The following is a 22,610-nucleotide window of genomic DNA, read 5'->3' as shown; positions in this document are numbered from 1 at the left end:
GTAATCGAAAATATCCGCAGTCCTACCCTGCGGCACGTGCAGCATGTCGCCACACAATTGTGGGCGAGCTCATAGTACGTGTAAGTCTACTCGCAGAAGACGATATGCAAAACACAGCGCCCTCTTGTAGCGCGCATGGAAACCCCCGAAATTCCGCCATGGGTCTCTACCAGACCCGAATCATACACACGACTCACGTGCGGCTATCGCGTGAGTAGTATACGGCCTTGTCCAGTTGCCTGCAACCCCGCCAGGGCTGCGCCACCGTCGCGTCTGGGCCGACTTCAATTGCGAATTTTTTCCGCGCGCGGTAGGTGGCGCGTGGGTGGAGGGCTACCCGTGCGCTTATCGTCGGACGTTTTTCCGATTGGGCCGACTTCGTTCACAATCTTTTTTCCGTGCGCGGTGGGCAGTTTCCATCCAAGTATGGACATACACGCTGGCAACCCTGCCAAGTGATGCCACCATCGCACCTGGAACTACTTTACTCGCGATATGGCGCAGTACTGCAAGCGACACTGCCCCGACGACCGTCTTATAGGCCGCGTAATCAGAGTCATGGCCCACCCAGGGGCGGACAGTGTTATCAAGGGGCCCTTATCCAAGTATGAAGGACCAGCTCACTTTCGCCTCCCTCCACCGCGAAAGATTAGTACGCGGAGCGTAAGGGAGACCTGAGCATAACCACAAGGGACCAAAGGGGCCAGATGTTCTCATTGGGACAACTTTTATAATTAAAAAGTTAATTATTGAAAGTTAATTAGGACATTGCCTCAGGAGTTTGCTGGTTCCCTCTTAAGGAGTGCCCTTCAGCATATGTAAAATTGCAACTGACTTCATCTGAAAGTGATATATATATTTTAAAGAAATCTGTTCACATCTAGCTGGGACACCTTGTATATATCTACATAAGTCGAGGAAACTTTCGTCAGGACCTGACGTCAAGTCCTGACGAAGACAGTGCCACTGTCGCAACGTCAACCCTTTTTCACTTAACTTTTACTTTCTCCCTATTAGAGAGTGTTCCTAACTTCCCTAAAATCTGTTCCCTGTAAAAATGAAAGGCAGACTCCGAAGGTACGCGAAGTAAGAAAAACGGGGCGAAATTTATTTACTTTTATGATATATGAAATGGTAAAAGGATGCCTACGTCACGGCGGAGGCTCTGCCTTCATCAGGACGGCACAAACGTGTAGTTGCTGCAACGGTAAGACACAAGCACCATTTCTGTACTCGTGTGGGTGAGGCTGAGTCGTGTGTCACGGAGCGCCATCTTGTAAAGCAGTGAAGACGTGTTCGGTGTCCACCGATCTCCGCGAAGCAGAATTGAACTTCGACATGTTCAAAAGCAGATTGTTGTATGCAGTGGCGTCCCAGGCCTTAGCTCTCGTCACTCCACTTTCTCCAACAGTGAAACCCCAGTTCTTTTTTTTTGTCAGAGAAAGATGCAGTTTCATCCCAACTTCATCAGCTACTTGACAGCTGGACACATTCTTCGCCTACTTTCGGACGTGAGAAACTGTATCAACAGTGTTGTAGCTTTAGCGAGCAGGAACAACTCTGCTCTACAGAGGCCCGTGCTCATCGGAGGATCGTCGTATCGGTTTTTCTGACAATCAAGCGGGCATATGACACTGTCTCGCACATTTGTGTGCTGCACGCCTTGCGCTCTTTTGGGGTAACCAGTCGACTCTTCATCTGGCTCCAAGACTTCATTACAGACCGACCTGTCGCTGTCCATACATTCCAAGGCCAAAGCCCTAAGCATCCTGTTGATCAAGGAGCCCCCAAGGAAGCATTTTGAATTTGACACTCTATAATATGGTGTTGGCCAGCCTACAATGGGTAATTCCTCGTAAAGTGTGATTTTCCGTGCATGCCTATGACGTCACACTTTAGACAGTAGGAATATCACGCCCAGCCATCATCATCTACGTAATGGAAAGGAATGGAAAGCACAGCCTGCGAGCTGGCCAAATGATGTGACAGAAACATGCCACGAAAAGGAGCCTGACACAACCACCGTACCAAATTCTAATACTATGGAAGACCATGGTTCTACACCGAGGTGTAGTACAGGAATCAAGAAGCCACCTGACCGCTTGATGTATTGACTGTTTTGTTAAGTTGCTGTATTGTAAAGTGCATTGAAGAGTTGTACTGTAGTTATTGCATGTCTTTGAATTGCCTTCATTAAGGGGGAAGGAATGTTATCGACGATGGTATCGTACATGATAGCTTGCATCTGAACCCTAGAAGGTCATTGTTTTCTAGCTTGGTTGTATCCACACACCGAGGTGATAAGCGAGCAACCTGACTCAACTTCATGATTCTCTTCTTATGTCCTGACTGGAATAAAGGGGTTCCGCAGTATGGCTGTCCAAGTTCCTACAAGCCGGTTGAGGTTCTACATGAACGTGAAACGGGACGGCACTTCCTACGCTTGCGTGGTCACAACCCCCGTCACCCGATCCTCAGGAAAATTTGTTACCACCCTGAAAGTCACTTCTACCGTGTAGCGCAGAGGAGACGCCGGACTCTCACAGGCTTCGTAGCTAGAACGCAACACCACCGGAAGCCGGCACCCCCTGGCCTCTGCCGGTACCACCAACCTTCTGGAAAAAAGAGACCAGGTTCCCCCTCAAGTCCTTCAAGCCCATTTTATGCTCTGGTAGACGAGAAGTTTTCTACGTCTACAGCAGCATATACAGATAGCGCACCCAGAAACGGCAAGTCTGCCTCGGCATTCGTCATACGATCCACAGGCGTAGTGCAAGGACGACGCCTTTCGCATCCAACCTCATCAAGAGCTTCGGAACTCTATGCCGCCCTTTTCTTTCGGCGGCACTTGGTTGCTTTTACCCCCCGAGAATGGACAGTCTTCACTCACTCAAAATCTGCACTGTAAGCTATTGAAAATTCTGGCATACAGGGCTCATCCACACCCCTATATAGTCGCGGATGTGCTAATGACTTACCACCACGTGTACAAAGCAGGCCACAGGCTGGTTCTCCAGTGGGTTCCAGCCCATTGTAGTGTGGTTTGCACTGAGCAGGCAGACAGCTCTACAGAAGCAGCTGTCTCGTATTGAAAGCAGATCAGTATTGCACTGCTGCTGGGAGACCGTCTTTCCATTCTGCGATGCCTCGTGACACCCCTGGCTTCCTGCCAATGAACAACCGACATTCTCTGCTCCCCCCGCCATGTATGCTGAGCAGAGTTGATCTAACACTCGCTTTCTGCATGGCATTGAAACGCCTCTCGTCAAGATGCTGCATTAATTCATCAAATGTGACTAGATGTGGCTTTTAGCTCATAGGCGTTCCCGCTTGAGACAAGTTGACTCTCCCAAATGCTGTGAACGCGCAATTCTTCTTCGTTGGCCACACTACCAACCTTCCCGAACCGCACTCTCTGGGTCTCCTAGTCAGCTAGACTCTCACCACTTTCTATGAATATTGCTTGGTCCCTGGCCAAATCCAGCACACCAAAGCTCTGCGCTCAAAGCTCTTTTGACCGTTTTGGACACAATAGGACTTCGATCTTTATTGTGAATGGGCTCATTATTTAATTCCGCACATCACCACCAGCAATGGGGTATAGAGTATCGTCCCTGGCAATGAAACTCCCCATTCAACGTCTGAAGTTGTTGTCATTGTACAATGGAAAACTGTGGTTTGGTCTTGGAAAAATGGCCTTGATGTAAGACACGACGGCATCGTGCGCGTGGTTGAATGACAGGCGATGGCGGTGTGGTGGCTGCTGCGTATCGGCTTCGGGCCAACAAAATTTGGGGTGGTGAACAGGAGAGTGGGGATATCGATGTCCGGGTCACCAAATGTTGAGCGGACGACAGTTCCCTTACATGAGTCATCGACGATGGTCCCATGGGGCCTGAAGTCCTGGGAAGTGAGTTTCTCTCATTTGTACCGTCAGTCGCGACGTTGCCGTTTCTAAGGCTGAGGACCGCGAGCCCTTTCACCACAACCGCTTCATGGTTTCACCATAGTAGCTACCCTTTCATATACACACCAAGCCACAAAATTACGTTGCCACTGCAGATCACAAGGCGTGTTCATGACAGGGTAGTTTGCATGGTGTAACCTATCTCTGATTGCAAGTCGAAGGGTGTGAATTCGAACACCACTGCTGGTGTCTGCTTATAAACTGTCATTCTTTAATTGTGCTGTAGGAGAAACAGCTGGTTCATTTCAGCGACGCTGTTACCACAGAGCAAGCGCCGCACTCGATTCCAAACAGAGATAACTTGCAGCTATAAATGGCGTTTATTGGACACTTTATGCGAGCATTAGTGGTGGGAATAAGCATGTTCATAGGAACTGTAGACGCCATGAGCCACGGCAAACATTCAGTCCAGTTTCTTCAGCGCGCACCTGTTGGCTAGGGCGTTGCCTCCAGAAGCCTTGCAGTAGCAGTCTTCGCCACACTGGCCGGCGTTCGAGCACTGTAAGATATAAACTGTCCCTTGTATGACATTCTGACGTGTACGAGCATAGATGTGCATCGATCTCCGTAACCGAAGTCTATCTACCGCGTTCCATGCAGTGTTAATACGCCGGTGAAATGAAATCGGTGAAGCACACGCGCACTCACACGACAGGTGCAGGCATACACCCGGTGGACATAAGAAAGGTGCTATACAGCTATAAGTAATGGCGGCCGACAGTCACAGGCAACTGCCTGTTGTGTCCTTAGTGGAACGTTCTCAGGCATCTATGCAGGTGAAAAACGTAGTTTTAATGACGAGCTTGTACCTTTTTCACAATAGAATGTGCGCATGCGCATGACCTTGAGGCGTCGGAGAGGGTTATTTCGATGGCGCAGTACGGGGACGACAGAAGTCGGGACCAGTGGGGAACTCGTCGGTCCAACTCAGGACCGGTTTTGGTCCTTCGTGCTACCCACGTGTATTTCTTTTGACCTGCACCGAGCATTGTTCGCTGTAGAGCAGCTAGGATACGACGCGTATGTGAAAAAAAAAAAAAGGTCCAAGTTAGAGTCATTAAATAGGGGTACAAAGTATAGCATTCCTCTCCAGCGTCGGAGCCGCCGTTCGGTGCCCCCGATTGGGCCAATCGTGTCACGTGGTTTCTCCTTCCAAGAACTCGCCGTCCATGTTGAGTCACCTCCATGCAAAACCGGCTTCCTGGCCTGCGAGCTGTCTCCGCTGCAGGTTGTTCTCCACCGGAGAAGGGGGAGAATCGCGTCCCATTGCTAGGAGACGCAGCAGCGCCTGACTCACGATGGCGGGCGCGATCGTCGGCGTGGCTCAGTGTCGCTACTCTACTCCCTATCTAATGACTCTAGTCCAAGTAGGGTGCCTGCATGCGCGTTCTCCTCCTCCGTTAGGTCCAAGCTCCGCAAGCTGCTGTTCTCTTCTAGCCTCCGCCCGAAGATAATTGAATGACCTCCTTTGGAGGAAGTGCCAAGGAAGTGCAATGACTTACGTTAATTGTAGTCAATAACGCTAGTTATATCTATCATGCAAGGCGTATATCAACGCGTAAATCTATCAGTACGAGCAGTACGTGTTCAAATAGACGAAAACACCTGTGGTAGGGCGATACATAAAGGACGATAGAGACACAGCACTGATTTGTCGCCCTACACTGGGGATTTTATATATTTTACTTTCACACTAAACAGACAATTTTTAACCCTTTTCAATATTTGCTCGCCTGTGATCTGCTTGCTACACACTGATGTAAGACATATAAGGAGTGACGTATAGGGTTCTTCGTTTTCGGGTAAACCCCGTTTTTTCACGATAGTTCCGCCCGAACCAATTTTCAAGAATTCGGGTAAAACCCGATAGCTACCCGAAATCATTTCGGCCCTTCACCTTGTCGTTCTATAGGTAAACGGTCGGAAAAGTGAATCATAATATCAGCAAAGAGAGTTATTTGCGACAACGTATTTGTCCTCCTTTTATAATCCCCTCCTGCAGGAGTCAAAGACCAGCTTTTGTGGAGCCCCAGAAAGTGTTTGAATATATAGCGGTCATTCACTGCCTCAGTTCTGAGCGGAAATATAAAGATTCTTGTTTCTCGTCCAAGTGTCACAGCGGTGACTTGTTTCATATATGCCTTTCATTTCACCCGAAAGTTCCCCGATGACATATCAAACAGAGATCGTAGCGCCCGATTTCTCCCCGAATCCTCGCGTGTAAATAGCACCCGACTTTTCCCTCTCGAATTTGAAAAATGATAAAACCCGAAAACCAAGAACCCTACGCGGTATACAGTGAGACTTACTCTATCGGCATCGCATTCCCTCCCGACTTATCCCTCTCGAATTTGAAAAATGATAGAACCCGAAAACCAAGAACCCTACGCGGTATACAGTGAGACTTACTCTATCGGCATCGCATTCCCTCCCGACTTTTCCCTCTCGAATTTGAAAAATGATAAAACCCGAAAACCAAGAACCCTACGCGGTATACAGTGAGACTTACTCTATCGGCATCGCATTCCCTCCCGACTTATCCCTCTCGAATTTGAAAAATGATAGAACCCGAAAACCAAGAACCCTACGCGGTATACAGTGAGACTTACTCTATCGGCATCGCATTCCCTCCCGACTTTTCCCTCTCGAATTTGAAAAATGATAAAACCCGAAAACCAAGAACCCTACGCGGTATACAGTGAGACTTACTCTATCGGCATCGCATTCCCTCCCGACTTATCCCTCTCGAATTTGAAAAATGATAGAACCCGAAAACCAAGAACCCTACGCGGTATACAGTGAGACTTACTCTATCGGCATCGCATTCCCTCCCGACTTTTCCCTCTCGAATTTGAAAAATGATAAAACCCGAAAACCAAGAACCCTACGCGGTATACAGTGAGACTTACTCTATCGGCATCGCATTCCCTCCCGACTTATCCCTCTCGAATTTGAAAAATGATAGAACCCGAAAACCAAGAACCCTACGCGGTATACAGTGAGACTTACTCTATCGGCATCGCATTCCCTCCCGACTTTTCCCTCTCGAATTTGAAAAATGATAAAACCCGAAAACCAAGAACCCTACGCGGTATACAGTGAGACTTACTCTATCGGCATCGCATTCCCTCCCGACTTATCCCTCTCGAATTTGAAAAATGATAGAACCCGAAAACCAAGAACCCTACGCGGTATACAGTGAGACTTACTCTATCGGCATCGCATTCCCTCCCGACTTTTCCCTCTCGAATTTGAAAAATGATAAAACCCGAAAACCAAGAACCCTACGCGGTATACAGTGAGACTTACTCTATCGGCATCGCATTCCCTCCCGACTTTTCCCTCTCGAATTTGAAAAATGATAAAACCCGAAAACCAAGAACCCTACGCGGTATACAGTGAGACTTACTCTATCGGCATCGCATTCCCTCCCGACTTTTCCCTCTCGAATTTGAAAAATGATAAAACCCGAAAACCAAGAACCCTACGCGGTATACAGTGAGACTTACTCTATCGGCATCGCATTCCCTCCCGACTTTTCCCTCTCGAATTTGAAAAATGATAAAACCCGAAAACCAAGAACCCTACGCGGTATACAGTGAGACTTACTCTATCGGCATCGCATTCCCTCCCGACTTTTCCCTCTCGAATTTGAAAAATGATAAAACCCGAAAACCAAGAACCCTACGCGGTATACAGTGAGACTTACTCTATAGGCATCGCATTCCCTCCCGACTTTTCCCTCTCGAATTTGAAAAATGATAAAACCCGAAAACCAAGAACCCTACGCGGTACACAGTGAGACTTACTCTATCGGCATCGCATTCCCTCCCGACTTTTCCCTCTCGAATTTGAAAAATGATAAAACCCGAAAACCAAGAACCCTACGCGGTACACAGTGAGACTTACTCTATCGGCATCGCATTCCCTCCCGACTTTTCCCTCTCGAATTTGAAAAATGATAAAACCCGAAAACCAAGAACCCTACGCGGTATACAGTGAGACTTACTCTATCGGCATCGCATTCCCTCCCGACTTTTCCCTCTCGAATTTGAAAAATGATAAAACCCGAAAACCAAGAACCCTACGCTGTATACAGTGAGACTTACTCTATCGGCATCGCATTCCCTCCCGACTTTTCCCTCTCGAATTTGAAAAATGATAAAACCCGAAAACCAAGAACCCTACGCGGTATACAGTGAGACTTACTCTATCGGCATCGCATTCCCTCCCGACTTTTCCCTCTCGAATTTGAAAAATGATAAAACCCGAAAACCAAGAACCCTACGCGGTATACAGTGAGACTTACTCTATCGGCATCGCATTCCCTCCCGACTTTTCCCTCTCGAATTTGAAAAATGATAAAACCCGAAAACTAAGAACCCTACGCGGTATACAGTGAGACTTACTCTATCGGCATCGCATTCCCTCCCGACTTTTCCCTCTCGAATTTGAAAAATGATAAAACCCGAAAACCAAGAACCCTACGCGGTATACAGTGAGACTTACTCTATCGGCATCGCATTCCCTCCCGACTTTTCCCTCTCGAATTTGAAAAATGATAAAACCCGAAAACCAAGAACCCTACACGGTATACAGTGAGACTTACTCTATCGGCATCGCATTCCCTCCCGACTTTTCCCTCTCGAATTTGAAAAATGATAAAACCCGAAAACCAAGAACCCTACGCGGTATACAGTGAGACTTACTCTATCGGCATCGGATTCCCTCCCGACTTTTCCCTCTCGAATTTGAAAAATGATAAAACCCGAAAACCAAGAACCCTACGCGGTATACAGTGAGACTTACTCTATCGGCATCGCATTCCCTCCCGACTTTTCCCTCTCGAATTTGAAAAATGATAAAAGCCGAAAACCAAGAACCCTACGCGGTATACAGTGAGACTTACTCTATCGGCATCGCATTCCCTCCCGACTTTTCCCTCTCGAATTTGAAAAATGATAAAACCCGAAAACCAAGAACCCTACGCGGTATACAGTGAGACTTACTCTATCGGCATCGCATTCCCTCCCGACTTTTCCCTCTCGAATTTGAAAAATGATAAAACCCGAAAACCAAGAACCCTACGCTGTATACAGTGAGACTTACTCTATCGGCATCGCATTCCCTCCCGACTTTTCCCTCTCGAATTTGAAAAATGATAAAAGCCGAAAACCAAGAACCCTACGCGGTATACAGTGAGACTTACTCTATCGGCATCGCATTCCCTCCCGACTTTTCCCTCTCGAATTTGAAAAATGATAAAAGCCGAAAACCAAGAACCCTACGCGGTATACAGTGAGACTTACTCTATCGGCATCGCATTCCCTCCCGACTTTTCCCTCTCGAATTTGAAAAATGATAAAACCCGAAAACCAAGAACCCTACGCGGTATACAGTGAGACTTACTCTATCGGCATCGCATTCCCTCCCGACTTTTCCCTCTCGAATTTGAAAAATGATAAAACCCGAAAACCAAGAACCCTACGCGGTATACAGTGAGACTTACTCTATCGGCATCGCATTCCCTCCCGACTTTTCCCTCTCGAATTTGAAAAATGATAAAACACGAAAACCAAGAACCCTACGCGGTATACAGTGACACTTACTCTATCGGCATCGCATTCCCTTCTTCGTCCTCCGAAGTCGTCCTCCCCTGGTTTGGTATGTGAATCCCCACCACCTCTGCACGAGTAACGTTATATCTTGTCACGCACATTCCTCTACTTATTGCGAAGGGTGGCACCCCAGTATCGCTCGGTTTTTCCTAACATCATGACCCGTGATATTAAATTGGCACTGTGGTCATTTTGTATTCGCACTGACGACAGTGACAGCGAGATGGAAGAAATAAAAATTGATTCCTCTCACGTAAAAGTGTCAGGAATGTTTTATTAAAGACCCAGGCCAGATTTTTGTCTTCAGAAGGCAAGGAGGATGATCAGCGGCGAAACCAAAACAACAAGAAAATGAGCGCTCATTCTTGGCCCGACTTTGGTAACGCTTATCGCAGTCGCGATAGACTAAAAATCTGTCGCGAAATGATGATGTTCGAAAAGATAAAAATGCGTCAGCGACGTGCTCGAACGACTGAGAGCATTTCGATTCTGGAAATGTCATTTTCCAGCATGTTTCCGCCCCGATGTTCGTCCGTTCATTATTCGAATGGGTCTTGTAGTATTGGGCGTACCGGCTCCTGCGAGAGAGGAACATGCTTGAAAAATCAAATAAAGGAGAAGAGCGACACTGGATGAGACTCTTGAGCAAGAAAATAAATGCATTGTTATGGGGCCTCTGGCTTCATTGACAGTGTGCCCTTGGGCATTCCCCATGATGGCTATAATAATGAAGCTCCTGATGACGCTGATCTCAACAGGTATTTCCCATGAATTTCTGTTACCACATAATGACCGTTTCCGACCATTAACTATGAGTCTATGAGGTGTCTACTTTCTAACATGGGATACCAAGTGTACAACAACAACAATAAATGATGACGATGAGATGGGGTGTTTCACCGCGGTGGTGCGGTAACCTGCGGCGCAACCAATACAAGATGTCCCATCCGAAATAATGATGAGAGGTATTTCGCAGTGGGAACATTGATTGAAATGCTTTTGAGCACGTCGCTGGCACATGTTCACCTTTCCAGGCAGGGACAAGTCTGTGCTCGAACATCCCGCGATAGATTAGCAGACTACGATAAGGCCGCGTACAGGTTGGGACAAAAGTTTACGGAACACGCGAGCGACGTACTTTTTCTCCGGTGCGACACCCTAGCGGCTGCCGGAAGCGAGTGAGTTCACTGTTGCGGAGGGGTGGAAGGGTGCGCTGTTAGCGGCACATAGCGGTAACTTGTACTTCCCAGGCACGCATAAGCGACACTGGAACCACCACTGTGTGTCGCTAACAGCGCATCCGTCCACCCCTTTGAAACAGTGAACTCTCCCGCTTCCGGCAGCCGCTAGGGTGTCGCACCGAAGAAAAAGTACGTGGCTCGCGTGTTCCGTGAACTTTTGTCCCAAGCTGTACCCACGAGGTGCCTGCCGCTTGCCGTGTGTATGCATGCCGGCCCAGCTATACTGCCTCCACCCGCGACTCTTCACAGCGAAAGCGCGAGAGCTTCTGAGACCGTGTTTGACAAGATGGCGAACGACAGCGAAGTCGAGTTATTGACTGTAGTGAACGATTCTGTTCTTACATCTGAGCTTTTGCGAAATCAACATCGCAGACGCAAGAAACGCAGGCTTTGGGTTCACTCGCAGTGGCGATAGCGCAATCTTTTCTTGTGAACAATGTTTAGCTTTCAACTTCCTGACACCATGACAGTCAATATCTTACACTTTACTTACCTGCACTCCCATATCGTATTCCAGTGACATTTCGTTTCCTTCATACATTCGCCGGTTGAAAAACGTGAGCATCACTGTGACATAGCTTCCACTCAACGACGCCGTCAATGCTCTCCGTGCGGGAGGCCGGAAGAAAACAGGAACGCACGCTACTTCCGTTTACTTCCTGATTGGACGACATGTGCGGATGACGCTAAAAATTGTGCACTGCGCGATTGCCAAAGAGCGGAAAGCGGAGGTGGCTTTTCCCGCCCCGCGGCAAGAGTTTACTGCGCCGCGTTCGCGTTCCCGCGCAGATTCTCCGCATGTGGGCCTAAGCCGAAGCGCGGGCGAAGGCGGACGCGAACAGCGCGTTATTTTTTTTTTTTTTTTTTTTCTGCTTATTTTGGTTTTGTGACTGATCAACTTCTCCCATATCGGAGCCAAACAAATCTTCATTACATCCTGAAGAGAACAACAACAACAACAACATAGAAGAATGGATGATGATGATGATAATGATCCTGAAGAGAAAATATGTCCTGGAGCTTGAAGTTCATATACCCCAGCGGCATATATAGGATAAAATTATGGCAATTACAATTACTTTTATGAAAATGAATTGCTTACCCGCATGACTGAACCATGACAATCAGTGTTGCAAACATGGCAATCAATAACAGCTTCATATCCGTGAGAGCTCCGTCGACGAAGCAGATGAAAAAGATGTCTCTCTGGGTTCCCGTCCTGTAATTTGCTCACTACTCAGGGGGTAAGTCCAAAGGTCCAACCTTTATTTGATATCATATTGAACACTTGCCAATTTACGCAAGTTATTTCGACACATAAAATTTCGAAAAGGACACGTCGAATAATGTAAACGGTTTACATCTGTTGCTGTCAATGGGAAAGGACCTCGGAAAGATGGAAACAACCTGACACCTGTTGTGGTGCCATGAATTCACGTTTCGGAGAAATAATCAACGATGTGATAACTGCATTGCGAAACGGCCAGTCTGTTTAAATGTTCACGACAGATTGTTACGTAAATGTTATAACTAGAGCCGAAGGTTTAAGCAGAAAAAATGTTCGTTTTAGGCGCACATAAAACACAAAGAAAACCTTGATTAAAGGGACGGTCTACGTTTGCGCGCGCTAGTGCACCGGCGTGAGCAGACGGCTTTCAGAAGTTACTGGGGACCGCGGCAACTCTCGTACATTTTTTTTTCTTTTTTCAGTTCTCAGGTGAAAAACACACATTCTAAGAAGTGGCAAACATGGTGGTTTAGAACAATTATATTAATCCTCAGAGACAAGTTAAATGTCGTGGGACAACCCCACCCACAATCACAAATCTGAAGTCACCGGCCATCGGGGCTCGTGGTCGCATTACAGATCCGACCAAAAATACATTACGCGCGCTTCCATTACACTCCCCGTTGCACACTGATCATGTTTCGAAATGAAGTATCGCTGACGATGTACATGGAGAAGGAGTGCGTGTGTATTTGAAAACCGCATTAAATACTCGCGGGAAAAAAAAAAAAAACACGTGACTGTACCGACGTCCACGTATCCGACTATACGCCACATTATCGGAGACCTCACAGTCAGGCTCCGCTCGCGGAGATATATGCCTGAGTGTCCCCATTTCGACAGCAAAGGGGATGACTCAACCCAAGGTGTTTCTGCAAGTTACAACTACAATGACAACGAAGATGTACCCGCAGGCCGACGTCATGCGTGACGTATGCATGATAGAAGTGCAGGTTTCGTCGTCTGCTATTATGGCACGTTTCGACAAATTCCTCGAAGACGACTTGGTTATTCCGAATGAAACTTTGACGGTTGTATGTGTACAGTACGCGTGAAGGTAGTTTTGGCTAATATTCGAATCGCCCCGGCTGTACGAGACCGTCCCTTTTAGGTACTAAAAACGGAATTATAAGCATCATAACCTACAGCACGTTGAAAGGTGGAAGTCACTGGAAAGTTTAGCCAGCTGTAGAACTCGCACCCACATCTTCTGGATTATCCGTCCAGGGCTCTACTAATTGAGCTAAGCTAACACACCTCCCCAGCGACTTCCAGGGGCGCGTCTTCTGAAGGGACACATCAACCACTCTCTCTCACTCATTCCCCTTTCACTCTTACATTTTTCTCACTCATACACACAATCATTTGACGGGATCGACGCAGCACGTGCTCTCGTATTTTGAGCTCTACAAATGTGGAAGGCAGTTTTTTTTGTATTTTCTGCTGTTTGTGTGTGTGCTTTTCAGCAAGCCTGCAACCGGTAGCTAACCCGGGTCCTGACCTACGTGTAAATTTTTATCACCATCATTAGTCTTTTCTACCCTCGTACTGCCACATGAAAGACAAAAATTAACCCTACAACTATACGGTAGCACTTTTATTATCAGAACTTTCCGGATCTACGTAAAGGACTCGCCACATGAGCCCTGTCCAGAGGACTATAGAAAACCTCAAACACAATGCTCTTCTCGCCAAACGACTCATTTCGTCCACGACAGAAAGTGCAGAGGATAGCTTGTGTATACCAAAGCGTTATGGGAGGCCACGAATCCGGACTCGTCAGCGGCTATATTACGAAAATCCCTAGCGCCACGTACAGTTTACCGCACATCGCTTGCACCGCCCTGCTGCTTGCGACACCGTGAGCCACGCCTCCGTTCTACACCCCCTCTCCCAAAACAGGCCTACACTCCAGAGCACTCTCATGGATTAAGGACTTCCTCCATGGCAGGCAACTATTTGTTCGCACCCGTCAGGGGGATACGGAGCATGTGTCGATAACTCATGGAGTCCCACAGGGGAGCGTGTCTGTTTAACGCGGCTCTGGCGGGCCTTCGGGGATGCATTAGAAAGAAACTGTCTATTTCGATCTACGCGGACGGCATATGCATTTAGACCAGCGGCAAATCCCTTTCGGCCATCCAGCAGCGCCTGCAACACGCTTTGAACGCTGTTGAGCACTACTGCGCAACGGCCGGCATGGACATCTCCACTGAAAAGTTCGTGGTACTCCCATTTACGAGAAGGAACATGCATCCCTTCCCTCTTTCAGTCGCTAGTGTATTGCAGACGTATGTATCTTTTCAGCGTTTTTTTTTTTCGTATTACTGTAGACGTCTTGGGTGAGGCACATAGTGAGTTTGGAAACCAGGACCCACCTGTGGATTGCGGTGATCAGGTATTAGCATGCATGAACTGGGGCAGTGCCACGGCGTGGTCTCTGGCAGTCCATCGGGTTTTGGTACGCGGGTCACTTGCATACAGCTTGCCTTTGTCTCCCAGCTTTTTCAGTTCATAAGCTTCAGTGTCTCCTGACGCGTAGTCTCCGAGTGTGCCTGGGAGTCCCTCGAGCAGCAGAGACTCGTATGGTCATTGCCGAGGCGAAGGAAGCCCCACATGAAGTTCTAACTCCTCATGTCTCCAGCTAGATGACTTTTTTCTACCCAGCTCCGACGTGTCGCTGTGCTCCGACACTACTACCACCACCGATGCCGTAGGTTCCCCTACCGTTCCGCCGCCCAGTTTTTGACACTCTTCGCAATCTCTCTCATCCTGGAGTCCAGGCCACCCATAAGACTCGTCAATGTACGTTTCATCTGACCGAAAATGAACAGGGACATTCGTGCCTGGGTTTCTACCTGCTCAGCATGTCAACGGTCCAAGGTCACCCTGCACACCTTCGCACCACTTGGCCGTTTTGCCCAGCCTGACGCCAGGTTCGATCACATGCCCATTGATATCGTTGGTCCCTTACCACACTCTTCGGGCCATCGCTAACCTTTCACCATCATCGACCGGTTCACGCGTTGGCCTGAATCCGCCCCAATGTCAGACTCCACCGCTGCCACTGTTGCATCCACTTGTTCACGTGGATTCAAAGATTTGGTGTGCCTTCCACTGTCACCATTGGCCATGGTCCCCAGCTCGACGCGCACCTCTTCGCTGCATTCCTGGCACTTCTGGGTACCACTCGCATCCCGACCACATCTTATCATCCCTCTGCTAATGGGTTGGTGGAACGCTTCCACAGCCAGCTCAAGGCTGCCATCATGGCCCACGAGAACCCAACCCACTGGGCTACCGTTCTGCCCGCTGTCCTGCTCGGCGTACGTGCCACGCTTAAGCCAGACATCGTGTGCAGTCTTGCTGGGTTGCTCAACGGCACAACTCTGAGGCTCCCAGCAGATTTCCTTGAGCCGTCCACCGCTCCTGCCACAGGCCCCAGAAGTTTCTTGCATGAACTCCACCAAACATTCGCTGAGCTACGGTCTACTCCAACACCGACTACTTCCTCCCGCATACCCTACGTTCCGCAGCAACTGGCCACAGCCACGCACGTTTTCCTGCGCCGCGACGCAGTCCGAAAGTCGATGTAGCAGCCCTATTCTGGCCCCCATCCTGTGTTGCACCGCGGTGACAAGTTCTACACCATCTCTATCAGCGACAAGTCCGACAACGTCAGCATTGACAGGCTGAAGCCCGTCTTTACGGAGCCCTGTCGCCTTGAAGCTGCACTGCTCCCCGAGGCACGCTTTTTAAAATTTGCTTTCGTGGCTAGCTGCCGACGGAGAATGTATCAGTTCGACCCTGTCTCATAAGGTAGTCGTTCCGTGCTCCTCACACGAAACGGTTCTCGTACAGTGGCTGGAAACACTTTTCGCGCCGCCCCCAATGCGAAAGCGTTCAGAAAACTCATGTGCGAATCCAGCTTAAAGGACCACAGAAAGCCATCCAAAACATTTTTGTTTCTGGCGAATTACGAAAGGACGTAACTTGACGTGACAACTAACACAAAAAATTATCTGTACGCAGCATTTTTCTTGAAATAAGACGCCCCCGAACGTCGACGCGCATGTTCCCACTGGAATCGCTCTGGAGGCCGAAACGAGGAGGAGCAGGTTTGTGATGTCATCCCAGTTACAAGAGAGACAGCACTCTAATCGGGGTCGGCGCTTTTCGCACTTTTTTCTTCGCCAGTTCTGCTCCCAGATGACGCCTCTCTAAACAAGCAAACCAGTTAGGGGGTTGCACTGCGATGACGTCAAAGTGAGTGTGGCGGCTAGTTGCGGGCATCGCCACCGTTGCGCGCGGCCGCGATTTTCAAAATCGAATTCCACGATATATGTGCATCTGTCGATTGAATCACTTCGCGTGGTGCGTTTTAGCAGTCAGGTTAACGGCATGGTTTGAAGAAATAGTCGTTACTGAAGCGTTTTCTGTGCTCCTTTAACAGCGGCAGACTACGCGTTCGGCACGCACCACTATTCCTTATAACTTATCAGGTAACGTGGCGCGTGCGGACGTGATCTTTGTGCTTTACCCTCAGCGAAGGAAACTTTGCGTGTGGAGGGCCGGGTAGGGGCGCATTGGAACCACCGATGGTTGTAGTGCTCCGCCGTTCCATTGCATGCCATAATATTTTACCACGCTGCCCACGCGTTAACCTCTTACCGGCGGTGAATACTCGCGGAAGGAGAATGTTATAATCTAGGCGTGCGTGCCACTATAAGCATTGAGCTTTGTCGTTCTTACCTCCAATTTTAGCTACGTGCTTGCGTACTGACATCCAACACACTAGCACGTGTAAACGCACGGGTTACACAGGCTACGCAAAATAGGGAGTCTCCGAAACCCATTTTCTTCACGCTTCGGTTGCTGACACTTGTGAATACTCAATACTTTTAGAGCGCAGGTATTAGGCGCCCGTTCCTGGGTTTAGTGGCGTCGGCGTTGTAACCTGCAGAGCGAACGAGCAGCGAAGCGAAGGATGAAAGTACCGGAGAGCGTGAGGAGGAAAGCAACGGGGGAGCGTACTGCCAGAGTAAAGTGCACGCGAGGAGGAAAGCGAAGAACGAGGTCACGGCAAAAACGAAGAAGGATAGAGTAGGAAAGTGAAGGAGGAGGGTGCTACGAGAGCAGTCGTATGAGCCACACTCGGTCTGCGGCTTCCGCCTATATACATACATGTGACGTCACGACAAGACAGTTTCGAGGTTATATTTTGCTGTGGTGGGCAAGAAGCGGGAAAAACGCTTCGGCTGATAGGCGGATAAAGCTGATGCTGTCCACGAGCATGCTTTGCGCGGCGCCGTTACGTAATCGATGACGTAGGGGTTCAGGTCATCTATAAGCGCAATAAAACATGCTCAGGCACTTTCTTCGGTCAATACTCTGCTTTGGGCGCGTTGGTAGTCGTCCACAATCATTGCTACACTGAACCTGTCAGCCAATAAAAATAAAAACAGTCGTGTATAACACGACCTCAACAGCTGCACTCAAATTTCACACACTGACTCAGTGATTTTTTTTTTCTTTTTTTACAAACGTTTGGTGGTGACGTGAGGAATGATGTTACTGTGACAACAACTTTGTTTAGTGAAGCAGAGTCCAGCGTTAAATTCAAATTGTTGATACGTTGCAAACGATTGATATCGGTTCAAATGTTAATCGGCAAGGGTGAAACCGGGTCTAAGCCAAGGAGGACTGCGACGTGCGGAAGCCGCATGTCACTGTCCTACTTGATCTCTGTCCGATACGATGTGAAACGAAACGGCTCATAAGATCGACTCATGAAAACTTTGGGACACGCGACGAATAAACAGGCAGTCGCTTCTTTTGAAATCGGGATGCCACAACTGGCGCATGCCGGCAACGTTTGCGCGTGCCTCCTATTGTGTACAAAGTTTAAAATATCTAGGATGACACGACGTGAGGTGACTTAAAGGAACTGCATGCATTTTGGACGACATGATGAATATGGTCTTCTGCTACAGCGTTCCTAGCGAGTCCGTCTTTGGGAACAGAGACGCTGGATGAGGTGTCGCCAAGCGATAGCCAGGGGTAGCGAGCGAGTCCTCGCTATATAACCAACTCGTTTGGGAACGTTGGATTGCACGAAGCCATCGCAAATTCCATCGCTAATTCCAAATTACTGGGATCACGTGGTATATAAGCAGGGTATCCGGCAACAGTGCCAGAAGCCAGTTTGCCATATCTGGCCTTGTGTGCAAAGTCATCCAGAGTACTCGTGAATCGTGCACGTTAAACCCGCTAAGAGCACATCAACCAAAATAACTTCAGTCGGTTTCCGTCGAGACTGGGAGTTACCCGGGTTCGAATCCCGGCGCCGGCTGTGCTGTCTGGGATTTTTTCTCGGTTTTCCTCAGACGCTTTCAGACATATGTCGGCACAGTTCCCTTAGAAGTCGGCCCAGGACGCACATTCCGCCAGGGCGTCCGTCTTGACGTTGCCCACGTTGCCCAGTGTGTAATTTGTACGTAACTCGGTTTCTCGTAGCTGTATAGTGCATAATAATAGCTATATTGCATGCACGTTAAACGTCACGCAAATATTCCTAGGCAATAAAATAGGCTTTGCTGCGCGGACAGTTTGAGAGGACACAAGAATGTTAACGTGCATACCCGGTTGCCATGAGTAATTGCAAACGTTTATTTATTTGCCCTGAAAGGCCTGCACGTGTTATAATTACCGCCAATAGCACCGGCGCAGAAACAACCGGAACCACAGTCGCTGGAACCCGTGCACTGTAAGAAAGAAACAGTGTCTTGCATGATATACATCATGAATTGAATTGCACTGAATTGGTTGTTTATTCAAATAAAGAACATTTATAAATACTGGTCACGTGCAGACACACAACAATGCGCTAGTAATGGGTCTGCTACTGCAATCAACAGTTTCACTTGCAACAGCATGAAACGAAGCACCCAAGAAGAGAAACAACTAGAATACAATACAAACAGCACTATCAAGCTTATATACACTCTTGTGAGGAATGCTTTACCTGATTTGGACAAATCTGATGTTTTCAGACAACAAAGTTTCTTATGAATGTCTCATGCTTTATGGGTGTGTTCCTGATAAGACAGTAGTGTCGCGCAGACCTTGTTTTTAATTTCAGAGACAGCCTTCTTGATCAGTTGTGACTGTAAACAGTCAACTTGTGAAATCAGACCTCGGAAGATTTCGTCGTGCTTTAGTGAGCACTTTAGCACTTCGTGGCCCGAATACACAAGGTTTGTTCCGAGAAGATCCATAGAGGAGCGTAGAGCACAGGAACCCGGATAACGGATACAACACACGCCACCACAGACATGCACAAAATTACAGTATAGGGTAAATTTCTCCCGGTGTTCATTTCCCTAGGGCGGTCGTGGGTATTTTATTATATCTAAGACTGGTATGCCGCATAATCAATTAGAATAACCGCACATTTCCTTCGCCTATGTAATAATGCTAATTTGGAGCAGATTTACATGTAAGGTGTGTCAACGTAGTGCGGCGACATGCTGCACGTGCCGTAGGGTACACTGTTAAGACAAAACTTCACCACATTGCACGCTCATACCCAGTCATCATTCCGAATGATATCATTCTGCGTATACATGCCCTTCTGCACCACTTCCGGTTTGTTGCCAAAACGACATCCGGTTTCGCAGCAAACACGGTCTGCGCCAGCCGCAACGGCGACTGATACTGATCGCTTCTGTTTTGAGGAGAGAGAGGTCCGTATACGCCTTCTAATGGAAATTCAAAATGCCACAAAAAGGCGTACCCTCTCATTTTCAACAAATCAGGAAAGTGAACGTTATAATTTTGCATGGTTGCTGGTTCCAAGCGTTTTTTGTTGCGGAAGGACCGGAAGTCTTCGTGGCACCGAAAGTTGCGATGCGGCCTTGATTATGTTTACACGAGAATGTCATGTATTGATTTGGTGAAAATGGAAGGAGGCGCCTATCTGGGACACATTATGCATGTTCTAGATAGGCGCCTCCCCCCTGTTTTCAACAAATCAGGACACAGAATGATGTCATTCGGAACGATGGTTGGCTATGAGCGTGCTATGTGGTGAAGTTCTGTTTTCGGGTTCGAATCCCGGTGCCGGCTGTGCTGTCTGGGGTCTTTCCTGGGTTTTCCTCAGACGCTTTCAGACATATGTCGGCACAGTTCCCTTAGAAGTCGGCCCAGGACGCACATTCCCCCAGGGCGTCTGTCGTGACGTTGCCCACATACGTGAGGCCGACAACGGCAAGCCCTTTCACCATCACCACCATCCATCTGTTTTAACAGTGTATAGGACTGACGAAACATGAACATGAAGCGAGAAACCGCGACGGCGCCATATCTGCCATAGAAATTGTCCTGTAGCACGCAACACAAGGGGCGCCACACGACTCGTCAGGCGTACAAGTGCTGCAGTGGGGCCATAACTGAAGAGGGAGATCAAAATAGAAGGTTAGACAACGAATAGGAATTCTGTAAATAATAAACGGTGACGTAAGACACACCGCGAGGCATGCACATGAGGAAATTTAGGAAAGACACCAAATGTCCTCTAGACACACATCACACCATACTTTTCCAGTGCGTGTAGGAAGTAGTGGGCTAGTTGTCGAATATGGAACTGCGTTCGCTCTCGGACATTCTAACGGCCTTTATATTAATATGAAATATAGTCGTCCGGTCTTCTTGCGTGAGACATACACCAACGAAAGACAAAGAAGAAATGACATACATTGAACCTTACCCTGTAAGCCCGGCATGACGCCCTTCCTTCTACCCACATATGCTGCTCGACTGCGGCTCCCTGGGTGCCACCCCTGTAGGGAAGACATAAGAACTCCAGAATTGCACTCCTTTTCCTTCCGCTGGGAAGAACGTGACATTCCAGTTTTTATAGGTGTCACCGGGGAGATTCCCAGGGTTTTCATCTCGAGGGGGGATCTCGTAGGGCGTCGTGTCGTCTGTTTTCGTCTTTTTTCCCGTCGTCATGGATCGTAGGGGAATTGTGACGCCCATATCTGCTGCTTTCGTGGCATTTCTGGCCTTCCTGGCCGGTACTTTGGGAGTGTTTTAAGATTTTGTTGGGTGTTAGTGAAGTACAAGGAGAATCCCTGGGTGCCCACTTGAGTGCGGCCAACAACGGCAAGCTACCTCGACCCCCCCCCCCCCCCCCCCTGGGTGCTACACTTAAGCTATGACCAATTCCCGTGCCATACGTGCACGAAAAGTGTCATTAAGGGCTTAACGGCATTAATGACACTAAATACGTTGAACGCACAAGTTTTAATGTCATTTCTGCAGTGCCACGCGGACTGCTTTAATGACTTTGCCACAATTCCATTCCCTGCTTAATACGTTCTGCACAGCTCATTTGCTCATGAAGTGCCTACTCACGGTTTTACTGTTTAAGTAGAGTAACAATATTAGCTCGTTTTTTAAACATTGTCTACGCAATTATCTTCCCACCAAAGAAGCAGTCATGTTGTTAGGAATTTTCACTGTCAAAAGGAGCATGACTGCAGCAAACGCTGTGGCAATTGTTTTAGCGAGTTGGCAACCTATGACCACGCTATAAAAATACACAAACATATTGAAACACATCAAATTCAACTCACTATTATTACGTTTTAAAATACTATGATGAATTTTCAACCTGCAAAGCACGTTGAACTGTCACATACGTCTTACTTTTGTGAGCGGGCCCCATTATCACGGGTGCCGTCATCACGTACGAACGTGGCCACTGGAAATTATCTCTGTGGTACGGGCGTGTTCCAAACGCTAGGCCAAAAGCAGCGCATGTTTTACGGAACTTTAGCACCCTACCAAGTGTCATACTTAGCTATTGACCGCAGAGGTACACTCAAGTCCAGGAACCTTTCGACGTGTCTCAGTGAAGGTACCCCGTCACATAAAATAATAATACTTTTTCCCCGCTTTGAATTTATTGTGTGAAATTATTCGGCCTCAAATCTCCGCCTTACTAACAGCTCAAAGCAGGTTTGGTGCAAGAAATCCCAAAGACAGACATGTCGGAAATTTTCGGGTCAACTCATCTGCCCTAATAAAATATGCAGAACATAATAATAATAATCATAATCATAACGACACTGTCGAAATACGTTCAAGCACGACGCCATCGTCTGTGTCATCCTCCCTTATAATCCCCGTTCATCGTCCTATAGCAGAGTAAGTTTTACCACTTTTACGGAAAACAGCTGCTTACCCCAGCATCTGAACGACGATTATTAGTGCTAGCAGCGTACCAATCATGAACAGCTTCATACTCGAGAGGGCTTTGTCAACGCTTCCACCATGTACATGGAACGTAAGAGACCCCCTCAGCTGTCCATATACATATACCTCGCCTACAAGACCCAAAGCTGGTTAGTTGTCTATAGGTCAGGCGAGTAATTGCTTTCCCGCATGGCTGAACAACGACAATCAGTGCTGCCAATGTGGCAATCAATAAC

General features: G+C 48.0%; 2 long non-coding RNA genes across 2 annotated transcripts; both read right to left on the bottom strand.

Moving 5' to 3' along the window:
* Positions 1 to 4,274: 4,274 nt before the first annotated feature.
* LOC135387554 (uncharacterized) lies at positions 4,275 to 12,137 on the bottom strand. Its single transcript, XR_010421191.1, has 3 exons — positions 11,929 to 12,137; positions 9,577 to 9,652; positions 4,275 to 4,466 (listed from the first exon to the last, which is right to left on the bottom strand). It is a non-coding gene; the product is annotated as an uncharacterized LOC135387554 (long non-coding RNA).
* A 6,630-nt stretch (positions 12,138 to 18,767) lies between these two features.
* Positions 18,768 to 22,587, bottom strand: LOC135387552 (uncharacterized). Its single transcript, XR_010421189.1, has 3 exons — positions 22,364 to 22,587; positions 20,882 to 20,954; positions 18,768 to 18,878 (listed from the first exon to the last, which is right to left on the bottom strand). It is a non-coding gene; the product is annotated as an uncharacterized LOC135387552 (long non-coding RNA).
* Positions 22,588 to 22,610: the final 23 nt, after the last annotated feature.

This window comes from Ornithodoros turicata, chromosome 3 (assembly GCF_037126465.1).
Source record: "Ornithodoros turicata isolate Travis chromosome 3, ASM3712646v1, whole genome shotgun sequence".
Classification (NCBI taxonomy): domain Eukaryota; kingdom Metazoa; phylum Arthropoda; class Arachnida; order Ixodida; family Argasidae; genus Ornithodoros; species Ornithodoros turicata.
This window is presented reverse-complemented; position numbering and strand designations above follow the sequence as displayed.